At 39.2% G+C, this 22848-nt stretch overlaps 2 non-coding genes across 2 annotated transcripts; both read right to left on the minus strand.

Annotated features, from left to right (window-relative positions):
- Positions 1-317: 317 nt before the first annotated feature.
- Positions 318-480, minus strand: LOC134986188 (U1 spliceosomal RNA). Its single transcript, XR_010192199.1, has one exon. It is a non-coding gene; the product is annotated as a U1 spliceosomal RNA (small nuclear RNA).
- Positions 481-17344: 16864 nt separating this feature from the next.
- On the minus strand, positions 17345-17418 carry TRNAS-ACU (transfer RNA serine (anticodon ACU)). Its single transcript has one exon. It is a non-coding gene; the product is annotated as a tRNA-Ser (tRNA).
- Between the last annotated feature and the right edge of the window lie 5430 nt (positions 17419-22848).

Genomic DNA, 22848 nt, shown 5'->3' on the forward strand with positions numbered 1-22848 from the left:
ACCCCTAGTCCGCATTAAACACCTCCACCCTCCTTCGGTGTGGGGCTCATGTTGGCTATGCCCCAGCCCCTGAAGCATTCAAGCTGATTTCTTGCAGCAGCTGGGCACTGTAACAGCTCCAGAGCTGCTCTGTAAGGCAAGTAAAAGGGTGTGGGCCCTGCAGCACTACCTGTAGTTCGCATTGTGCGTTGGAAGGCACAAAGTAAGCAGACGGGAGAAGTCAGGATAGTGCGCAAGGGCATAGAAGGGAGCGGCTCAAGAAAAGAGAAGTGGAAACAGACAGCAAACTAGGTTGGAGAGAGACCTGAGACAAAGACATCTGAATTATACGAGAGCCGACCAGGGGAAACACAAATTATGCAGTCAAGTTTCCCACATTTGGGGAAATCATAGGGGCAGCACACCCAGAGTGCGATGGGTGAGCCTTGCCCTGGGAGAAGCACCTACATGATCATAGGATCTCACCTGGCAGGTAAGTAGGAGTTGGGCTAGAGCTGGGGAGGGTCGCTGCTCGGGCACCCCCCTGTCAAGTGAAGGAGATCCAACTGAGGCAGCACAAGGGAACTCTCGAAAGAAGAACAAGGCTAGAGGAAGATCTGAGACAAAGAAATCTGACTTTTACCAGAGCTGACCAGAGGAAAGCACAAACACAGCCCCCCACTACCACAAATAATGCAGTCGAGTTTCCAACATTTGGGGAAATCACAGCGGTCAGCATAACCAGAATGCAATGAATGAACCTCACCCCTTTCAGTGAAAGTGATACGCTGTTCAGCAACTGCTCTCTTGATCTCGCTTTTATGAGATCGCCCAAGTACGGGATAATTGTGACACCTTGCTTGCACAGGAGCACCATCATTTCCGCCATTACCTTGGTGAAAATTCTCAGGGCCATGGAGAGACCAAACAGCAACGTCTGAAATTGGCAATGACAGTCCTGTACCGCAAATCTGAGGTACGCCTGATGAGGTGGATAAATGGGGACATGAAGGTATGCATCCTGTACACAAATGCGGACAACAGGTGTCAAGCCGTGTGTTGCCTTTGTCAAGCTGTAATAAGTAGGGATAAGGACCCTCGGAACATCCTCCCTTATACGACACCTGCAGCGCATTCATCATAAGTCAGTGACAAGTTCAAAAACTTTGGATGACAGCGGAAGCAGTCCACTGACCACTAAATCCCTTCCTCTTGTAACCAAGCTCCTGCAAACCACACCACCAACTCCCTCAGTGTCAATTTCCTCCTTAGACAGGAGAGCCAATAGTCCTGCAGGCCATGTCACTGGCAAGTCTGACGAGTCCTCTCCTGCCTGGGATTCCTCCGATGCATCCTTGAGTGTAACGCCTACTGCTGCTGGCGCTGCTGTTGTTGCTGCTGGGAGTCGATCGTCATCCCAGAGGGGAAGTCGGAAGACCACTTGTACTACTTCCAGTAAGCAATTGACTGTCCAACAGTCCTTTGCGAGGAAGATGAAATATCACAGCAGTCATCCTGCTGCAAAGCGGATAACTCAGGTCTTGTCAGCCTGGGTGGTGAGAAACGTGGTTCCGGTATCCATCGTTAATTTACAGGCAACTAGAGACTTGATTGAGGTACTGTGTCCCCGGTACCAAATACCCTCTAGGTTCCATTTCTCTAGGCAGGCGATACCGAAAATGTACACAGACCTCAGAAAAAGAGTCACCAGTGTCCTAAAAAATGCAGTTGTACCCAATGTCCACTTGTCTGTGGTTAAGTGGAGCAGGGCAGACTCAGGACTATATGACTGTGACAGCCCACTGGGTAGATGTATTGCCCCCCGCAGCAAGAACAGCAGCGGCGGCACCAGTAGCAGCATCTCGCAATTGCCAACTCGTTCCAAGGCAGGCTACGCTTTGTATCACCGCTTTCCATAAGAGGCACACAGCTGACAACCTCTTACGGAAACTGAGGAACATCATCGCAGAATGGCTTACCCCAATTGGACTCTCCTGGGGATTTGTGACATCGGACAACGCCACCAATATTGTGCGTGCATTACATCTGGGTAAATTCCAGCACGTCCCATGTTTTGCACATACATTTAATTTGGTGGTGCAGAATTATTTAAAAAACGACAGGGGCGTGCAAGAGATGCTGTCGGTGGCCCGAAGAATTGCGGGCCACTTTCTGCCTTCAGCCACCGCATGTCGAAGACTGGAGCACCACCAAACATTCCTGAACCTGTCCTGCCATCATCTGAAGCAAGAGGTGGTAACGAGGTGGAATTCAACCCTCTATATGCTTCAGAGGATGGAGGAGCAGCAAAAGGCCATTCAAGCCTATACATCTGCCCACTAAATAGGCAAAGGAGGGGGAATGCACCTGACTCAAGCGCAGTGGAGAATGATTTCAACGTTGTGCAAGGTTCTGCAACCCTTTGAACTTGCCACACGTGAAGTCAGTTCAGACACTGCCAGCCTGAGTCAGGTCATTCCCCTCATCAGGCTTTTGCAGAAGAAGCTGGAGACATTGAAGGAGGAGCTAAAACAGAGCGATTCCACTAGGCATGTGGGACTTGTGGATGGAGCCCTTAATTCACTTAACCAGGATTCAATCTGTTGAAATCAGAGCACTACATTTTGGCCACCGTGCTCGATCCTAGATTTAAAACCTACATTGTATCTCTCTTTCCGGCAGACACAAGTCTGCAGAGGTTCAAAGACCTGCTGGTGAGAAAATTGTCAAGTCAAGCGGAACGTGACCCGTCAACAGCTCCTCCTTCACATTCTCCCGCAAGTGGGGGTGCGAGGAAAAGGCTAAGAATTCCGAGCCCACCCGCTGGCGGTGATGCAGGGCAGTCTGGAGTGAGTGCTGGCATCTGGTCCGGACTGAAGGACCTGGCAACGATTACTGACATGTCGTCTACTGTCACTGCATATGATTCTGTCACCTTTGAAAGAATGGTGGAGAATTATATGAGTGACTGCATCCAGGTAGGCACGTCAGTATGTATACTGGCAGGAAAAAGAGGCAATTTGGAGGCCCTTGCACAAACTGGCTTTATTCTACCTAAGTTGCCCTCCCTCCAGTGTGTACTCCAAAAGAGTGTTTAGTGCAGCCGCTCACCTTGTCAGCAATCGGCGTATGAGGTTACTTCCAGAAAATGTGGAGAAGATGATGATCATCAAAATGAATTATAATCAATTCCTCCGTGGAGACATTCACCAGCAATTGCCTCCAGAAAGTACACAGGGATCTGAGATGGTGGATTCCAGTGGGGACGAATTAATAATCTGTGAGGAGGGGGATGTACACAGTGAAAGGGGTGAGGAATCGGAGGATGATGAGGTGGACATCTTGCCTCTGTAGAGCCAGTTTGTGCAAGGAGAGATTGATTGATTGATTGATTCTTTTTTGGTGGGGGCACAAACCAACCAGTCATTTCAGTCAGTCGTGTGGCAGACCCTGTCGCTGAAATGATGGGTTCATCAATGTTTTTCTTTTCAATCTAAGCCCCTGCAGTTTTCTGTAAGCATCTGCTTCGCTATGATGATCAACAAGTCACATGGGCAAACACTCAGGGCTGGAGGCGTAGATCTTAGGACCAGCTGCTACAAGCATGGCAGAGGTGTCACTATCACTGGTGACACCCAGAGAGGTGGCGAAGGAGATTGTAATGCAGTGCGCGCAGATAAGCAGCGCAATGGTAAAAAGGAGGCATGGTCTCATAGGTAGGGGCGTGGCCTGAATCACCATTTTGTTGCTCCGGGTATCCCGGGGGTTGGGGGCTGCACCCGGGGACTAGTGTGTGAGTGGTGCTGGCTCCTGCACAGTGACAGAAACTGGGTGTTGCACGTAATGTCACAGTGAAACACCCATATTCTGTCACTGAAGAAGAGCCGGCACTTTGGTGTCACCCCCCTTGGCGGGTGACACTCGGGTGTGTGCCGCAACCCTGTTGTGATGCCACTGACCCATGGGAAGCTTTACGTGGCTTACCCATGTGTTAGTAGCCCCAAGCATCTTTTGTGTTAGTCCCTGAATAAAAACTTCAAATATTGTTTACAATTTTGTAATCAATGGGCCTAATTCAGTAAGGATAGCAAATTCTGCTAAGTAACAGAATTTGCAATCCTTTGGTTCGCATGCTGGGGCCACCCATCACAGGGCATGGCCACCCAGCATGCCGCCTCCCTTCTTGACCACGCTGAAATTGCAGTCTCAGTGCAGTTCAGCGTGATCATAAAAAATGGGTTAGCCTCCTGTTGGTGCAGACTGTACGTGTGCGCAGGAAGCCGCCACCATTTTTGTGATCGCAGCGGCTGCATGTGATGTCATGCAGCCGCTCTGACCACGCCTCCTGTTTCTCCGTTGCCGACCCCATTTTGTAGCCCTGCCCCCGCACCGCTCCATCTCCAACTTTGAAATGGATTGTTGCTGACCCCCCCCCCGCACCGATTGACAGTCAGAGGTGATCGCATTATCTGCGGGGTGCCACAGAAAATGCAGGCGCATGCGTATGCTCTTAGCAAATTTTTGCAGTTGGATTGCTTATTGCGATTACAATCCAACCTGAATCAGGCTCTATTACCTATCACAATGCACTGCAGGTAGTACAAAATGGGGTTAATATAGGAGAAAACCCCCCAGAGCTGTGCTCCTTAACTGTCCCTGGTGGCTAGTGGAGCAGCTGCCCAGTAATCAGTGTCCACGCCAGTGCGCACACGGCCCGCCCCCTACAGCCACGCTGGATCTCTGTATAGTGTGGGCACAGAAGCCCCTTACCTCCCTTTCATCAGCGGCCTCGTGATCCCGGAGGGCGGTGTGTGTGTGACTGACCTTAGGAAGAAACCGGAGCCTCCGCTGCAGTGACCCAGCAACCAGGGCACGGGAGTATACTGCGCCGCTGGGAGTGATGGAGCTGCAGTAAAGATGTCTATTAGACCTAGCCTGCTGCAGCCCTTGTAGATTCTTATAAAAAAAGTTCTTCTTTTCTTGTCAAAATTAATAGCTAAGAATAGGCTGCCTGAGGCAGCCCCCTGTTAAGTGGCCTACTACTGAAGGCACCAACTACAAACTGAGCTCCCTGTTCATGGAAGCGAGGTTATAGAGCAGGGGGCGCTGAGCATCTTGGGAACAGTCAAAAGCTTTGAGCCTGTTGGTGCCTCAGATCAAGATCCTACTCTACACCCCAATGTGAATCCTTGTGGAGTCCAGTGTACCCCACAGAAGAAATGAATGTGTCACACCCATTGGCAGCAACATTAGAATAGCTGCTGATGGGCACAATTGAGAAAGGAAGGGGGGAACACAATTGAATCCAGCACATATATGTAATTTGAATATGTAATTTGTACCTTCCTACTTTAAAATGTAATGGATGAACCTCACCCTGTGAGAACTATCTTTATGATCAAGAGATCTCATATGCAAGATAAGTATGTGTTGGCAGAGGTGCTCACTGGGCAGAGATGCTGATCGCATCTCTGGCATGTGCCGGTGCACTGCGGCACCAGCACACACACACACTTCAGACCTGATCTCCTGTTGTGTGAATATGCACAGCAGAGATCATATCTGAATTAGGCCCTATATACAGCTGTCAGTAAGGCAGGGATCTGCTGCTGCCAGTGAGGCAGGGATCTGCTGCTGCCAGTGAGGCAGGGATCTGCTGCTGCCAGAGAGGCAGGGATCTGCTGCTGCCAGAGAGGCAGGGATCTGCTGCTGCCAGTGAGGCAGGGATCTGTTGCTGTCAGTGAAGCAGTGATCTGCTGCTGTCAGTAAGGCAGGGATGTGCTGCTATAAGTGAGGCAGGTATGTGCTGCTGTCAATGAGGCAGGGATGTGCTGCTGTCAGTAAAGCAGGGATGTGCTGCTGTCAGCAAGGCAGTGATCTGCTGCCCACTATCTCCCTATCACCCCTGCCTGAGTCACACACTTTCCCTGTCACCCCTGCCCCAGTTACCCACTATCTCCCAGTCACCGCTGCCTCAGTTAACCACTATACCTGCGACCCCTGCCTCAGTCACCCACTATACCAGTCACCCCTGCTTTAGTCACCCACTATCTCTGTCACCCCTGCCTCAGTCAACCACTATCTCCATATCACCCCTGCCTCAGTCACCCACTATCCCTGTCACCCCTGCCTCAGTCTCCTACTGTCCCTGTCACCCCTGCCACAGTCATCCACTATATCCCTATCACCCCTGCCTTAGTCACTGACTATCTCCCAGTCACCCCGGCCTCAGTCACCCACTATCTCCCACTCATACATGCTTCAGTCACCCACTATCAACCCACTGCTTAATTGTGCTTCCTAGCTGTTTTTATAAAATCACTGAATCAAATCTAACTCTGATTACATCAGAGAAGGCCAGGTACCCTACACCAGAACAGGGGGTTTGAAATTTTGACTTGTCTACTTAAAGATCACCAAAATCTGATAACAAGGTCAATTACGTCCCTGGTTGGGATTGAACCACCAACCTTTTGGTTAGTAGCCGGACACACTAACCGATTGCGCCACAGAAACACTTTGAAAAAAGTACATACTGACAAAGGCTAATAAGCATACATCTAGAACGTTTCCTAGAAAAACTTTAAAAAGTCAATAATCTGGAGAGTTTTTGTAAGATGTTTCTTCCATCAACCAATGAAGAAACACATAGGTACTTTCCCATGATGAGTGAGTGCTTCAGGATCTCTTGCACTTACATGTGCAGCAGAGTACTGCAATGGAAGCATGCTGGGCCCATTACCCAGAGGTAGGCAGATTGAAACTATCCTCTGCTATATGCATTTTTTTTGTTAATTAAAGTAATCAAAACTGGGATTGATATTTTTGCTCTTTTATTTTTACTTAAAGTACAATAACTTTTACCATTTTAATTTGTTTTAATAGTATATTGACAGTATAGTTTTCTTTAAAAAATCCACTTAATTTTCTTTACCCTATTATTAAAAGGGTAATTGACAAAAACAAACTGCATTGTCACCAGAAGAGCAATACAAAATGTACAAGTGATATATTAAAATCATCTTTCCAGCTTGAATTTCAATGATGCATTGGGGCAACGATTTTGTGAGAAACATCTTCACCCTTAAATAAAGATTTTCTTAATTCCTTACCTGTGTGCTAATTAGATATCACCTTGTTTTCACATTAAACAGACTTCTACATGAGAAAGCAGCAAGGATGCAGTGGCGTTAATGTTTCCTGGTGTCAACCTGTATTATTTCAGTAGACATTGAAATGAGGATGCATCTTGCTGCCTTTCCAATGAAGCAAGTTTAATTTAGTAATAGGTGAAAAACCATCCCTACAAAGGTGTTAATCAGAGACTTGGCTTTGTGGACACTTTTCAGAGAACAAATTTGTTAGCATAAAAATAAAGCCAGAAAATGAAGAGCTGTTTAATCACTCAATTGGATTTTTTTTGCCAGCATATTTCTTTTTCTCTGCAACCCACTGCTAAATTGTGCTTCCTAGCTGTTTTTATAAAATCAATGAATCAAATCTAACTCTGATTACATCAGAGAAGGCCAGGTACCCTACACCATAACAGGGGGTTTGAAATTTTGACTTGTCTACTTAAAGATCACCAAAATCTGAAAACAAGGTCAATTACGTCCCTGGGTGGGATTGAACCACCAACCTTTTGGTAAATAGTCGGACACACTAACCGATTGCGCCACAGAGACACTTTGCAAAAAGTACATACTGACAAAGGCTAATAAGCATACATCTAGAACGTTTCCTAGAAAAACTTTAAAAAGTCAATAATCTGGAGAGTTTTTGTAAGATGTTTCTTCCATCAACCAATGAAGAAACACATTGGTACTTTCCCATGATGAGTGAGTGCTTCAGGATCTCTTGCACTTACATGTGCAGCAGAGTACTGCAATGGAAGCATGCTGGGCCCATTACCCAGAGGTAGGCAGATTGAAACTATCCTCTGCTATATGCATTTTTTTTGTTAATTAAAGTAATCAAAACTGGGATTGATATTTTTGCTCTTTTATTTTTACTTAAAGTACAATAACTTTTACCATTTTAATTTGTTTTAATAGTATATTGACAGTATAGTTTTCTTTAAAAAATCCACTTAATTTTCTTTACCCTATTATTAAAAGGGTAATTGACAAAAACAAACTACATTGTCACCAGAAGAGCAATACAAAATGTACAAGTGATATATTAAAATCATCTTTCCAGCTTGAATTTCAATGATGCATTGGGGCAACGATTTTGTGAGAAACATCTTCACCCTTAAATAAAGATTTTCTTAATTCCTTACCTGTGTGCTAATTAGATATCACCTTGTTTTCACATTAAACAGACTTCTACATGAGAAAGCAGCAAGGATGCAGTGGCGTTAATGTTTCCTGGTGTCAACCTGTATTATTTCAGTAGACATTGAAATGAGGATGCATCTTGCTGCCTTTCCAATGAAGCAAGTTTAATTTAGTAATAGGTGAAAAACCATCCTTACAAAGGTGTTAATCAGAGACTTGGCTTTGTGGACACTTTTCAGAGAACAAATTTGTTAGCATAAAAATAAAGCCAGAAAATGAAGAGCTGTTTAATCACTCAATTGGATTTTTTTGCCAGCATATTTCTTTTTCTCTGCAACCCACTGCTAAATTGTGCTTCCTAGCTGTTTTTATAAAATCACTGAATCAAATCTAACTCTGATTACATCAGAGAAGGCCAGGTACCCTACACCATAAGAGGGGGTTTGAAATTTTGACTTGTCTACTTAAAGATCACCAAAATCTGATAACAAGGTCAATTACGTCCCTCGGTGGGATTGAACCACCAACCTTTTGGTTAATAGCCATACACACTAACTGATTGCGCCACAGAGACACTTTGCAAAAGTACATACTGACAAAGGCTAATAAGCATTCATCTAAAACGTTTCCTAGAAAAACTTTAAAAAGTCAATAATCTGGAGAGTTTTTGTAAGATGTTTCTTCCATCAACCAACGAAGAAACACATTGGTACTTTCCCATGATGAGTGAGTGCTTCAGGATCTCTTGCACTTACATGTGCAGCAGAGTACTGCAATGGAAGCATGCTGGGCCCATAACCCAGAGGTAGGCAGATTGAAACTATCCTTTGCTATATGCATTTTTTTTTGTTAATTTAAGTAATCAAAACTGGGATTGATATTTTTGCTCTTTTATTTTTACTTAAAGTACAATAACTTTTACCATTTTAATTTGTTTTAATAGTATATTGACAGTATAGTTTTATTTTAAAAAATCCACTTAATTTTCTTTACCCTATTATTAAAAGGGTAATTGACAAAAACAAACTACATTGTCACCAGAAGAGCAATACAAAATGTACAAGTGATATATTAAAATCATCTTTCCAGCTTGAATTTCAATGATGCATTGGGGCAACGATTTTGTGAGAAACATCTTCACCCTTAAATAAAGATTTTCTTAATTCCTTACCTGTGTGCTAATTAGATATCACCTTGTTTTCACATTAAACAGACTTCCACATGAGAAAGCAGCAAGGATGCAGTGGCGTTAATGTTTCCTGGTGTCAACCCATATTATTTCAGTAGACATTGAAATGAGGATGCATCTTGCTGCCTTTCCAATGAAGCAAGTTTAATTTAGTAATAGGTGAAAAACCATCCTTACAAAGGTGTTAATTAGAGACTTGGCTTTGTGGACACTTTTCAGAGAACAAATTTGTTAGCATAAAAATAAAGCCAGAAAATGAAGAGCTGTTTAATCACTTAATTGGATTTTTTTGCCAGCATATTTCTTTTTCTCTGCAACCCACTGCTAAATTGTGCTTCCTAGCTGTTTTTATAAAATCACTGAATCAAATCTAACTCTGATTACATCAGAGAAGGCCAGGTACCCTACACCATAAGAGGGGGTTTGAAATTTTGACTTGTGTACTTAAAGATCACCAAAATCTGATAACAAGGTCAATTACATCCCTGGGTGGGATTGAACCACCAACCTTTTGGTTAATAGCCATACACACTAACTGATTGCGCCACAGAGACACTTTGCAAAAGTACATACTGACAAAGGCTAATAAGCATTCATCTAAAACGTTTCCTAGAAAAACTTTAAAAAGTCAATAATCTGGAGAGTTTTTGTAAGATGTTTCTTCCATCAACCAACGATGAAACACATTGGTACTTTCCCATGATGAGTGAGTGCTTCAGGATCTCTTGCACTTACATGTGCAGCAGAGTACTGCAATGGAAGCATGCTGGGCCCATAACCCAGAGGTAGGCAGATTGAAACTATCCTTTGCTATATGCATTTTTTTTTGTTAATTTAAGTAATCAAAACTGGGATTGATATTTTTGCTCTTTTATTTTTACTTAAAGTACAATAACTTTTACCATTTTCATTTGTTTTAATAGTATATTGACAGTATAGTTTTATTTTAAAAAATCCACTTAATTTTCTTTACCCTATTATTAAAAGGGTAATTGACAAAAACAAACTACATTGTCACCAGAAGAGCAATACAAAATGTACAAGTGATATATTAAAATCATCTTTCCAGCTTGAATTTCAATGATGCATTGGGGCAACGATTTTGTGAGAAACATTTTCACCCTTAAATAAAGATTTTCTTAATTCCTTACCTGTGTGTTAATTAGATATCACCTTGTTTTCACATTAAGCAGACTTCCACATGAGAAAGCAGCAAGGATGCAGTGGCGTTAATGTTTCCTGGTGTCAACCTGTATTATTTCAGTAGACATTGAAATGAGGATGCATCTTGCTGCCTTTCCAATGAAGCAAGTTTAATTTAGTAATAGGTTAAAAACCATCCTTACAAAGGTGTTAATCAGAGACTTGGCTTTGTGGACACTTTTCAGAGAACAAATTTGTTAGCATAAAAATAAAGCCAGAAAATTAAGAGCTGTTGAATCACTCAATTAGATTTTTTTTGCCAGCATATTTCTTTTTCTCTGCAACCCTCTGCTAAATTGTGCTTCCTAGCTGTTTTTATAAAATCACTGAATCAAATCTAACTCTGATTACATCAGAGAAGGCCAGGTACCCTACACCAGAACAGGGGGTTTGAAATTTTGACTTGTCTACTTAAAGATCACCAAAATCTGATAACAAGGTCAATTACGTCCCTGGTTGGGATTAAACCATCAACCTTTTGGTTAGTAGCCGGACACACTAACCGATTGCGCCACAGAAACACTTTGCAAAAAGTACATACTGACAAAGGCTAATAAGCATACATCTAGAACGTTTCCTAGAAAAACTTTAAAAAGTCAATAATCTGGAGAGTTTTTGTAAGATGTTTCTTCCATCAACCAATGAAGAAACACATTGGTACTTTCCCATGATGAGTGAGTGCTTCAGGATCTCTTGCACTTACATGTGCAGCAGAGTACTGCAATGGAAGCATGCTGGGCCCATTACCCAGAGGTAGGCAGATAGAAACTATCCTCTGCTATATGCATTTTTTTTGTTAATTAAAGTAATCAAAACTGGGATTGATATTTTTGCTCTTTAATTTTTACTTAAAGTACAATAACTTTTACCATTTTAATTTGTTTTAATAGTATATTGACAGTATAGTTTTCTTTAAAAAATCCACTTAATTTTCTTTACCCTATTATTAAAAGGGTAATTGACAAAAACAAACTGCATTGTCACCAGAAGAGCAATACAAAATGTACAAGTGATATATTAAAATCATCTTTCCAGCTTGAATTTCAATGATGCATTGGGGCAACGATTTTGTGAGAAACATCTTCACCCTTAAATAAAGATTTTCTTAATTCCTTGCCTGTGTGCTAATTAGATATCACCTTGTTTTCACATTAAACAGACTTCTACATGAGAAAGCAGCAAGGATGCAGTGGCGTTAATGTTTCCTGGTGTCAACCTGTATTATTTCAGTAGACATTGAAATGAGGATGCATCTTGCTGCCTTTCCAATGAAGCAAGTTTAATTTAGTAATAGGTGAAAAACCATCCCTACAAAGGTGTTAATCAGAGACTTGGCTTTGTGGACACTTTTCAGAGAACAAATTTGTTAGCATAAAAATAAAGCAAGAAAATGAAGAGCTGTTTAATCACTCAATTGGATTTTTTTTGCCAGCATATTTCTTTTTCTCTGCAACCCACTGCTAAATTGTGCTTCCTAGCTGTTTTTATAAAATCAATGAATCAAATCTAACTCTGATTACATCAGAGAAGGCCAGGTACCCTACACCATAACAGGGGGTTTGAAATTTTGACTTGTCTACTTAAAGATCACCAAAATCTGAAAACAAGGTCAATTACGTCCTTGGGTGGGATTGAACCACCAACCTTTTGGTTAGTAGTCGGACACACTAACCGATTGCGCCACAGAGACACTTTGCAAAAAGTACATACTGACAAAGGCTAATAAGCATTCATCTAAAACGTTTCCTAGAAAAACTTTAAAAAGTCAATAATCTGGAGAGTTTTTGTAAGATGTTTCTTTCATCAACCAATGAAGAAACACATTGGTACTTTCCCATGATGAGTGAGTGCTTCAGGATCTATTGAACTTACATGTGCAGCAGAGTACAGCAATGGAAGCATGCTGGGCACATAACCCAGAGGTAGGCAGATTGAAACTATCCTCTGCTATATGCATTTTTTTTTGTTAATTAAAGTAATCCAAAACTGGGATTGATATGTTGGCTCTTTTATTTTTACTTAAAGTACAATAACTTTTACCATTTTAATTTGTTTTAATAGTATATTGACAGTATTGTTTTCTTTCAAAAATCAGCTTAATTTTCTTTACCCTATTATTAAAATGGTAATTGACAAAAACAAACTACATTGTCACCAGAAGAGCAATACAAAATGTACAAGTGATATATTAAAATCATCTTTCCAGCTTGAATTTCAATGATGCATTGGGGCAACGATTTTGTGAGAAACATTTTCACCCTTAAATAAAGATTTTCTTAATTCCTTACCTGTGTGCTAATTAGATATCACCTTGTTTTCACATTAAACAGACTTCCACATGAGAAAGCAGCAAGGATGCAGTGGCGTTAATGTTTCCTGGTGTCAACCTGTATTATTTCAGTAGACATTGAAATGAGGATGCATCTTGCTGCCTTTCCAATGAAGCAAGTTTAATTTAGTAATAGGTTAAAAACCATCCTTACAAAGGTGTTAATCAGAGACTTGGCTTTGTGGACACTTTTCAGAGAACAAATTTGTTAGCATAAAAATAAAGCCAGAAAATTAAGAGCTGTTGAATCACTCAATTAGATTTTTTTTGCCAGCATATTTCTTTTTCTCTGCAACCCACTGCTAAATTGTGCTTCCTAGCTGTTTTTATAAAATCACTGAATCAAATCTAACTACATCAGAGAAGGCCAGGTACCCTACACCAGAACAGGGGGTTTGAAATTTTGACTTGTCTACTTAAAGATCACCAGAATCTGATAACAAGGTCAATTACGTCCCTGGTTGGGATTGAACCACCATCCTTTTGGTTAGTAGCCGGACACACTAACCGATTGCGCCACAGAAACACTTTGCAAAAAGTACATACTGACAAAGGCTAATAAGCATACATCTAGAACGTTTCCTAGAAAAACTTTAAAAAGTCAATAATCTGGAGAGTTTTTGTAAGATGTTTCTTCCATCCACCAACGAAGAAACACATTGGTACTTTCCCATGATGAGTGAGTGCTTCAGGATCTCTTGCACTTACATGTGCAGCAGAGTACTGCAATGGAAGCATGCTGGGCCCATTACCCAGAGGTAGGCAGATTGAAACTATCCTCTGCTATATGCATTTTTTTTGTTAATTAAAGTAATCAAAACTGGGATTGATATTTTTGCTCTTTTATTTTTACTTAAAGTACAATAACTTTTACCATTTTAATTTGTTTTAATAGTATATTGACAGTATAGTTTTCTTTAAAAAATCCACTTAATTTTCTTTACCCTATTATTAAAAGGGTAATTGACAAAAACAAACTGCATTGTCACCAGAAGAGCAATACAAAATGTACAAGTGATATATTAAAATCATCTTTCCAGCTTGAATTTCAATGATGCATTGGGGCAACGATTTTGTGAGAAACATCTTCACCCTTAAATAAAGATTTTCTTAATTCCTTACCTGTGTGCTAATTAGATATCACCTTGTTTTCACATTAAACAGACTTCTACATGAGAAAGCAGCAAGGATGCAGTGGCGTTAATGTTTCCTGGTGTCAACCTGTATTATTTCAGTAGACATTGAAATGAGGATGCATCTTGCTGCCTTTCCAATGAAGCAAGTTTAATTTAGTAATAGGTGAAAAACCATCCCTACAAAGGTGTTAATCAGAGACTTGGCTTTGTGGACACTTTTCAGAGAACAAATTTGTTAGCATAAAAATAAAGCCAGAAAATGAAGAGCTGTTTAATCACTCAATTGGATTTTTTTTGCCAGCATATTTCTTTTTCTCTGCAACCCACTGCTAAATTGTGCTTCCTAGCTGTTTTTATAAAATCAATGAATCAAATCTAACTCTGATTACATCAGAGAAGGCCAGGTACCCTACACCATAACAGGGGTTTTGAAATTTTGACTTGTCTACTTAAAGATCACCAAAATCTGAAAACAAGGTCAATTACGTCCCTGGGTGGGATTGAACCACCAACCTTTTGGTTAGTAGTCGGACACACTAACCGATTGCGCCACAGAGACACTTTGCAAAAAGTACATACTGACAAAGGCTAATAAGCATACATCTAGAACGTTTCCTAGAAAAACTTTAAAAAGTCAATAATCTGGAGAGTTTTTGTAAGATGTTTCTTCCATCAACCAACGAAGAAACACATTGGTACTTTCCCATGATGAGTGAGTGCTTCAGGATCTCTTGCACTTACATGTGCAGCAATGGAAGCATGCTGGGCCCATAACCCAGAGGTAGGCAGATTGAAACTATCCTTTGCTATATGCATTTTTTTTTGTAAGAGAGGGTTTGAAATTATGATTTGTCTACTTAAAGATCACCAAAATCTGATAACAAGGTCAATTACGTCCCTGGGTGGGATTGAACCACCAACCTTTTGGTTAATAGCCATACACACTAACTGATTGCGCCACAGAGACACTTTGCTAAAGTACATACTGGCAAAGGCTAATAAGCATTCATCTAAAACGTTTCCTAGAAAAACTTTAAAAAGTCAATAATCTGGAGAGTTTTTGTAAGATGTTTCTTTCATCAACCAATGAAGAAACACATTGGTACTTTCCCATGATGAGTGAGTGCTTCAGGATCTATTACACTTACATGTGCAGCAGAGTACAGCAATGGAAGCATGCTGGGCACATAACCCAGAGGTAGGCAGATTGAAACTATCCTCTGCTATATGCATTTTTTTTTGTTAAAGTAATCCAAAACTGGGATTGATATGTTGGCTCTTTTATTTTTACTTACAGTACAATAACTTTTACCATTTTAATTTGTTTTAATAGTATATTGACAGTATTGTTTTCTTTCAAAAATCCACTTAATTTTCATTACCCTATTATTAAAATGGTAATTGACAAAAACAAACTACATTGTCACCAGAAGAGCAATACAAAATGTACAAGTGATATATTAAAATCATCTTTCCAGCTTGAATTTCAATGATGCATTGGGGCAACGATTTTGTGAGATACATTTTCACCCTTAAATAAAGATTTTCTTAATTCCTTACCTGTGTGCTAATTAGATATCACCTTGTTTTCACATTAAACAGACTTCCACATGAGAAAGCAGCAAGGATGCAGTGGCGTTAATGTTTCCTGGTGTCAACCTGTATTATTTCAGTAGACATTGAAATGAGGATGCATCTTGCTGCCTTTCCAATGAAGCAAGTTTAATTTAGTAATAGGTTAAAAACCATCCTTACAAAGGTGTTAATCAGAGACTTTGCTTTGTGGACACTTTTCAGAGAACACATTTGTTAGCATAAAAATAAAGCCAGAAAATTAAGAGCTGTTTAATCACTCAATTTGATTTTTTTTGCCAGCATATTTCTTTTTCTCTGCAACCCACTGCTAAATTGTGCTTCCTAGCTGTTTTTATAAAATCACTGAATCAAATCTAACTCTGATTACATCAGAGAAGGCCAGGTACCCTACACCAGAACAGGGGGATTTGAAATTTTGACTTGTCTACTTAAAGATCACCAAAATCTGATAACAAGGTCAATTACGTCCCTGGGTGGGATTGAACCACCAACCTTTTGGTTAATCGCCGTGCACACTAAATGATTGCGCCACAGAGACACTTTGCAAAAGTCTATACTGACAAAGGCTAATAAGCATTCATCTAAAACGTTTCCTAGAAAAACTTTAAAAAGTCAATAATCTGGAGAGTTTTTGTAAGATGTTTCTTCCATCAACCAACGAAGAAACACATTGGTACTTTCCCATGATGAGTGAGTGCTTCAGGATCTATTACACTTACATGTGCAGCAGAGTACAGCAATGGAAGCATGCTGGGCCCATAACCCAGCGGTAGGCAGATTGAAACTATCCTCTGCTATATGCATTTTTTTTTGTTAATTAAAGTAATCCAAAACTGGGATTGATATTTTGGCTCTTTTATTTTCACTTAAAGTACAATAACTTTTACCATTTTAATTTGTTTTAATAGTATATTGACAGTATTGTTTTCTTTAAAAAATCCACTTAATTTTCTTTACCCTATTATTAAAAGGGTAATTGACAAAAACAAACTACATTGTCACCAGAAGATCAATACAAAATGTACAAGTGATATATTAAAATCATCTTTCCAGCTTGAATTTCAATGATGCATTGGGGCAACAATTTTGTGAGAAACATCTTCACCCTTAAATAAAGATTTTCTTAATTCCTAACCTGTGTGCTAATTAGATATCACCTTGTTTTCACATTAAACAGACTTCTACATGAGAAAGCAGCAAGGATGCAGTGGCGTTAATGTTTCCTGGTGTCAACCTGTATTATTTCAGTAGACATTGAAATGAGGATGCATCTTGCTGCCTTTCCAATGAAGCAAGTTTAATTTAGTAATAGGTGAAAAACCATCCCTACAAAGGTGTTAATCAGAGACTTGGCTTTGTGGACACTTTTCAGAGAACAAATTTGTTAGCATAAAAATAAAGCCAGAAAATGAAGAGCTGTTTAATCACTCAATTGGATTTTTTTGCCAGCATATTTCTTTTTCTCTGCAACCCACTGCTAAATTGTGCTTCCTAGCTGTTTTTATAAAATCACTGAATCAAATCTAACTCTGATTACATCAGAGAAGGCAAGGTACCCTACACCATAAGAGGGGGTTTGAAATTTTGACTTGTCTACTTAAATATCACCAAAACCTGATCACAAGGTCAATTATGTCCCTGGGTGGGATTGAACCACCAACCTTTTGGTTAGTAGCCAGACACACTAACTGATTGCGCCACAGAGACACTTTGCAAAAAGTAAATACTGACAAAGGCTAATAAGCATTCATCTAGAACGTTTCCTAGAAAAACTTTAAAAAGTCAATAATCTGGAGAGTTTTTGTAAGAATTTTCTTAAATCAACCAACGAAGAAACACATTGGTACTTTCCCATGATGAGTGAGTGCTTCAGGATCTCTTGCACTTACATGTGCAGCAGAGTACTGCAATGGAAGCATGCTGGGCCCATTACCCAGAGGTAGGCAGATTGAAACTATCCTCTGCTATATGCATTTTTTTTGTCAATTAAAGTAATCCAAAACTGGGATTGATATTTTTGTTCTTTTATTTTTACTTAAAGTACAATAACTTTTACCATTTTAATTTGTTTTAATAGTATATTGACAATATTGTTTTCTTTCAAAAATCCACTTAATTTTCTTTACCCTATTATTAAAATGGTAATTGACAAAAACAAACTACATTGTCACCAGAAGAGCAATACAAAATGTACAAGTGATATATTAAAATCATCTTTCCAGCTTGAATTTCAGTGATGCATTGGGGCAACGATTTTGTGAGAAACATCTTCACCCTTAAATAAAGATTTTCTTAATTCCTTACCTGTGTGCTAATTAGATATCACCTTGTTTTCACATTAAACAGACTTCTACATGAGAAAGCAGCAAGGATGCAGTGGCGTTAATGTTTCCTGGTGTCAACCTGTATTATTTCAGTAGACATTGAAATGAGGATGCATCTTGCTGCCTTTCCAATGAAGCAAGTTTAATTTAGTAATAGGTGAAAAACCATCCCTACAAAGGTGTTAATCAGAGACTTGGCTTTGTGGACACTTTTCAGAGAACAAATTTGTTAGCATAAAAATAAAGGCAGAAAATGAAGAGCTGTTTAATCACTCAATTGGATTTTTCTGCCAGCATATTTCTTTTTCTCTGCAACCCACTGCTAAATTGTGCTTCCTAGCTGTTTTTATAAAATCACTGAATCAAATCTAACTCTGATTACATCAGAGAAGGCCAGGTACCCTACACCATAAGAGGGGATTTGAAATTTTGACTTGTCTACTTAAAGATCACCAAAATCTGATAACAAGGTCAATTACGTCCCTGGGTGGGATTGAGCCTCCAACCTTTTGGTTTATAGCCGTACACACTAACTGATTGCGCCACAGAGACATTTCGCAAAAGTACATACTGACAAAGGCTAATAAGCATTCATCTAAAACGTTTCCTAGAAAAACTTTAAAAAGTCAATAATCTGGAGAGTTTTTGTAAGATGTTTCTTCCATCCACCAACGAAGAAACACATTGGTACTTTCCCATGATGAGTGAGTGCTTCAGGATCTCTTGCACTTACATGTGCAGCAGAGTACTGCAATGGAAGCATGCTGGGCCCATAACCCAGAGGTAGGCAGATTAAAACTATCCTCTGCTATATGCATTTTTTTTGTTAAAGTAATCCAAAACTGGGATTGATATTTTTGCTCTTTTATTTTTCATTAAAGTACAATAACTTTTACCATTTTAATTTGTTTTAATAGTATATTGAAAGTATTGTTTTCTTTTAAAAATCCACTTAATTTTCTTTACCCTATTATTAAAATGGTAATTGACAAAAACAAACTACATTGTCACCAGAAGAGCAATACAAAATGTACAAGTGATATATTAAAATCATCTTTCCTGCTTGAATTTCAATGATGCATTGGGGCAACGATTTTGTGAGAAACATTTTCACCCTTAAATAAAGATTTTCTTAATTCCTTACCTGTGTGCTAATTAGATATCACCTTGTTTTCACATTAAACAGACTTCCACATGAGAAAGCAAGCAAGGATGCAGTGGCGTTAATGTTTCCTGGTGTCAACCTGTATTATTTCAGTAGACATTGAAATGAGGATGCATCTTGCTGCCTTTCCAATGAAGCAAGTTTAATTTAGTAATAGGTGAAAAACCATCCTTACAAAGGTGTTAATCAGAGACTTGGCTTTGTGGACACTTTTCAGAGAACAAATTTGTTAGCATAAAAATAAAGCCAGAAAATGAAGAGCTGTTTAATCACTCAATTGGATTTTTTTGCCAGCATATTTATTTTTCTCTGCAACCCACTGCTAAATTGTGCTTCCTAGCTGTTTTTATAAAATCACTGAATCAAATCTAACTCTGATTACATCAGAGAAGGCCAGGTACCCTACACCATAAGAGAGGGTTTGAAATTTTGACTTGTCTACTTTAAGATCACCAAAATCTGATAACAAGGTCAGTTACGTCCCTGGGTGGGATTGAACCACCAACCTTTTGGTTAATAGCCATACACACTAACTGATTGCGCCACAGAGACACTTTGCAAAAGTACATACTGGCAAAGGCTAATAAGCATTCATCTAAAACGTTTCCTAGAAAAACTTTAAAAAGTCAATAATCTGGAGAGTTTTTGTAAGATGTTTCTTCCATCAACCAATGAAGAAACACATTGGTACTTTCCCATGATGAGTGAGTGCTTCAGGATCTATTACACTTACATGTGCAGCAGAGTACAGCAATGGAAGCATGCTGGGCACATAACCCAGAGGTAGGCAGATTGAAACTATCCTCTGCTATATGCATTTTTTTTTGTTAAAGTAATCCAAAACTGGGATTGATATGTTGGCTCTTTTATTTTTACTTACAGTACAATAACTTTTACCATTTTAATTTGTTTTAATAGTATATTGACAGTATTGTTTTCTTTCAAAAATCCACTTAATTTTCATTACCCTATTATTAAAATGGTAATTGACAAAAACAAACTACATTGTCACCAGAAGAGCAATACAAAATGTACAAGTGATATATTAAAATCATCTTTCCAGCTTGAATTTCAATGATGCATTGGGGCAACAATTTTGTGAGAAACATCTTCACCCTTAAATAAAGATTTTCTTAATTCCTAACCTGTGTGCTAATTAGATATCACCTTGTTTTCACATTAAACAGACTTCTACATGAGAAAGCAGCAAGGATGCAGTGGCGTTAATGTTTCCTGGTGTCAACCTGTATTATTTCAGTAGACATTGAAATGATGATGCATCTTGCTGCCTTTCCAATGAAGCAAGTTTAATTTAGTAATAGGTGAAAAACCATCCCTACAAAGGTGTTAATCAGAGACTTGGCTTTGTGGACACTTTTCAGAGAACAAATTTGTTAGCATAAAAATAAAGGCAGAAAATGAAGAGCTGTTTAATCACTCAATTGGATTTTTCTGCCAGCATATTTCTTTTTCTCTGCAACCCACTGCTAAATTGTGCTTCCTAGCTGTTTTTATAAAATCACTGAATCAAATCTAACTCTGATTACATCAGAGAAGGCCAGGTACCCTACACCATAAGAGGGGATTTGAAATTTTGACTTGTCTACTTGAAGATCACCAAAATCTGATAACAAGGTCAATTACGTCCCTGGGTGGGATTGAGCCTCCAACCTTTTGGTTTATAGCCGTACACACTAACTGATTGCGCCACAGAGACATTTCGCAAAAGTACATACTGACAAAGGCTAATAAGCATTCATCTAAAACGTTTCCTAGAAAAACTTTAAAAAGTCAATAATCTGGAGAGTTTTTGTAAGATGTTTCTTCCATCCACCAACGAAGAAACACATTGGTACTTTCCCATGATGAGTGAGTGCTTCAGGATCTCTTGCACTTACATGTGCAGCAGAGTACTGCAATGGAAGCATGCTGGGCCCATAACCCAGAGGTAGGCAGATTAAAACTATCCTCTGCTATATGCATTTTTTTTGTTAAAGTAATCCAAAACTGGGATTGATATTTTTGCTCTTTTATTTTTCATTAAAGTACAATAACTTTTACCATTTTAATTTGTTTTAATAGTATATTGAAAGTATTGTTTTCTTTTAAAAATCCACTTAATTTTCTTTACCCTATTATTAAAATGGTAATTGACAAAAACAAACTACATTGTCACCAGAAGAGCAATACAAAATGTACAAGTGATATATTAAAATCATCTTTCCTGCTTGAATTTCAATGATGCATTGGGGCAACGATTTTGTGAGAAACATTTTCACCCTTAAATAAAGATTTTCTTAATTCCTTACCTGTGTGCTAATTAGATATCACCTTGTTTTCACATTAAACAGACTTCCACATGAGAAAGCAAGCAAGGATGCAGTGGCGTTAATGTTTCCTGGTGTCAACCTGTATTATTTCAGTAGACATTGAAATGAGGATGCATCTTGCTGCCTTTCCAATGAAGCAAGTTTAATTTAGTAATAGGTGAAAAACCATCCTTACAAAGGTGTTAATCAGAGACTTGGCTTTGTGGACACTTTTCAGAGAACAAATTTGTTAGCATAAAAATAAAGCCAGAAAATGAAGAGCTGTTTAATCACTCAATTGGATTTTTTTGCCAGCATATTTATTTTTCTCTGCAACCCACTGCTAAATTGTGCTTCCTAGCTGTTTTTATAAAATCACTGAATCAAATCTAACTCTGATTACATCAGAGAAGGCCAGGTACCCTACACCATAAGAGAGGGTTTGAAATTTTGACTTGTCTACTTTAAGATCACCAAAATCTGATAACAAGGTCAGTTACGTCCCTGGGTGGGATTGAACCACCAACCTTTTGGTTAATAGCCATACACACTAACTGATTGCGCCACAGAGACACTTTGCAAAAGTACATACTGGCAAAGGCTAATAAGCATTCATCTAAAACCTTTCCTAGAAAAACTTTAAAAAGTCAATAATCTGGAGAGTTTTTGTAAGATGTTTCTTCCATCAACCAATGAAGAAACACATTGGTACTTTCCCATGATGAGTGAGTGCTTCAGGATCTATTACACTTACATGTGCAGCAGAGTACAGCAATGGAAGCATGCTGGGCACATAACCCAGAGGTAGGCAGATTGAAACTATCCTCTGCTATATGCATTTTTTTTTGTTAAAGTAATCCAAAACTGGGATTGATATGTTGGCTCTTTTATTTTTACTTACAGTACAATAACTTTTACCATTTTAATTTGTTTTAATAGTATATTGACAGTATTGTTTTCTTTCAAAAATCCACTTAATTTTCATTACCCTATTATTAAAATGGTAATTGACAAAAACAAACTACATTGTCACCAGAAGAGCAATACAAAATGTACAAGTGATATATTAAAATCATCTTTCCAGCTTGAATTTCAATGATGCATTGGGGCAACAATTTTGTGAGAAACATCTTCACCCTTAAATAAAGATTTTCTTAATTCCTAACCTGTGTGCTAATTAGATATCACCTTGTTTTCACATTAAACAGACTTCTACATGAGAAAGCAGCAAGGATGCAGTGGCGTTAATGTTTCCTGGTGTCAACCTGTATTATTTCAGTAGACATTGAAATGAGGATGCATCTTGCTGCCTTTCCAATGAAGCAAGTTTAATTTAGTA

This window comes from Pseudophryne corroboree, assembly GCF_028390025.1.
Source record: "Pseudophryne corroboree isolate aPseCor3 chromosome 7 unlocalized genomic scaffold, aPseCor3.hap2 SUPER_7_unloc_2, whole genome shotgun sequence".
Taxonomy (NCBI): domain Eukaryota; kingdom Metazoa; phylum Chordata; class Amphibia; order Anura; family Myobatrachidae; genus Pseudophryne; species Pseudophryne corroboree.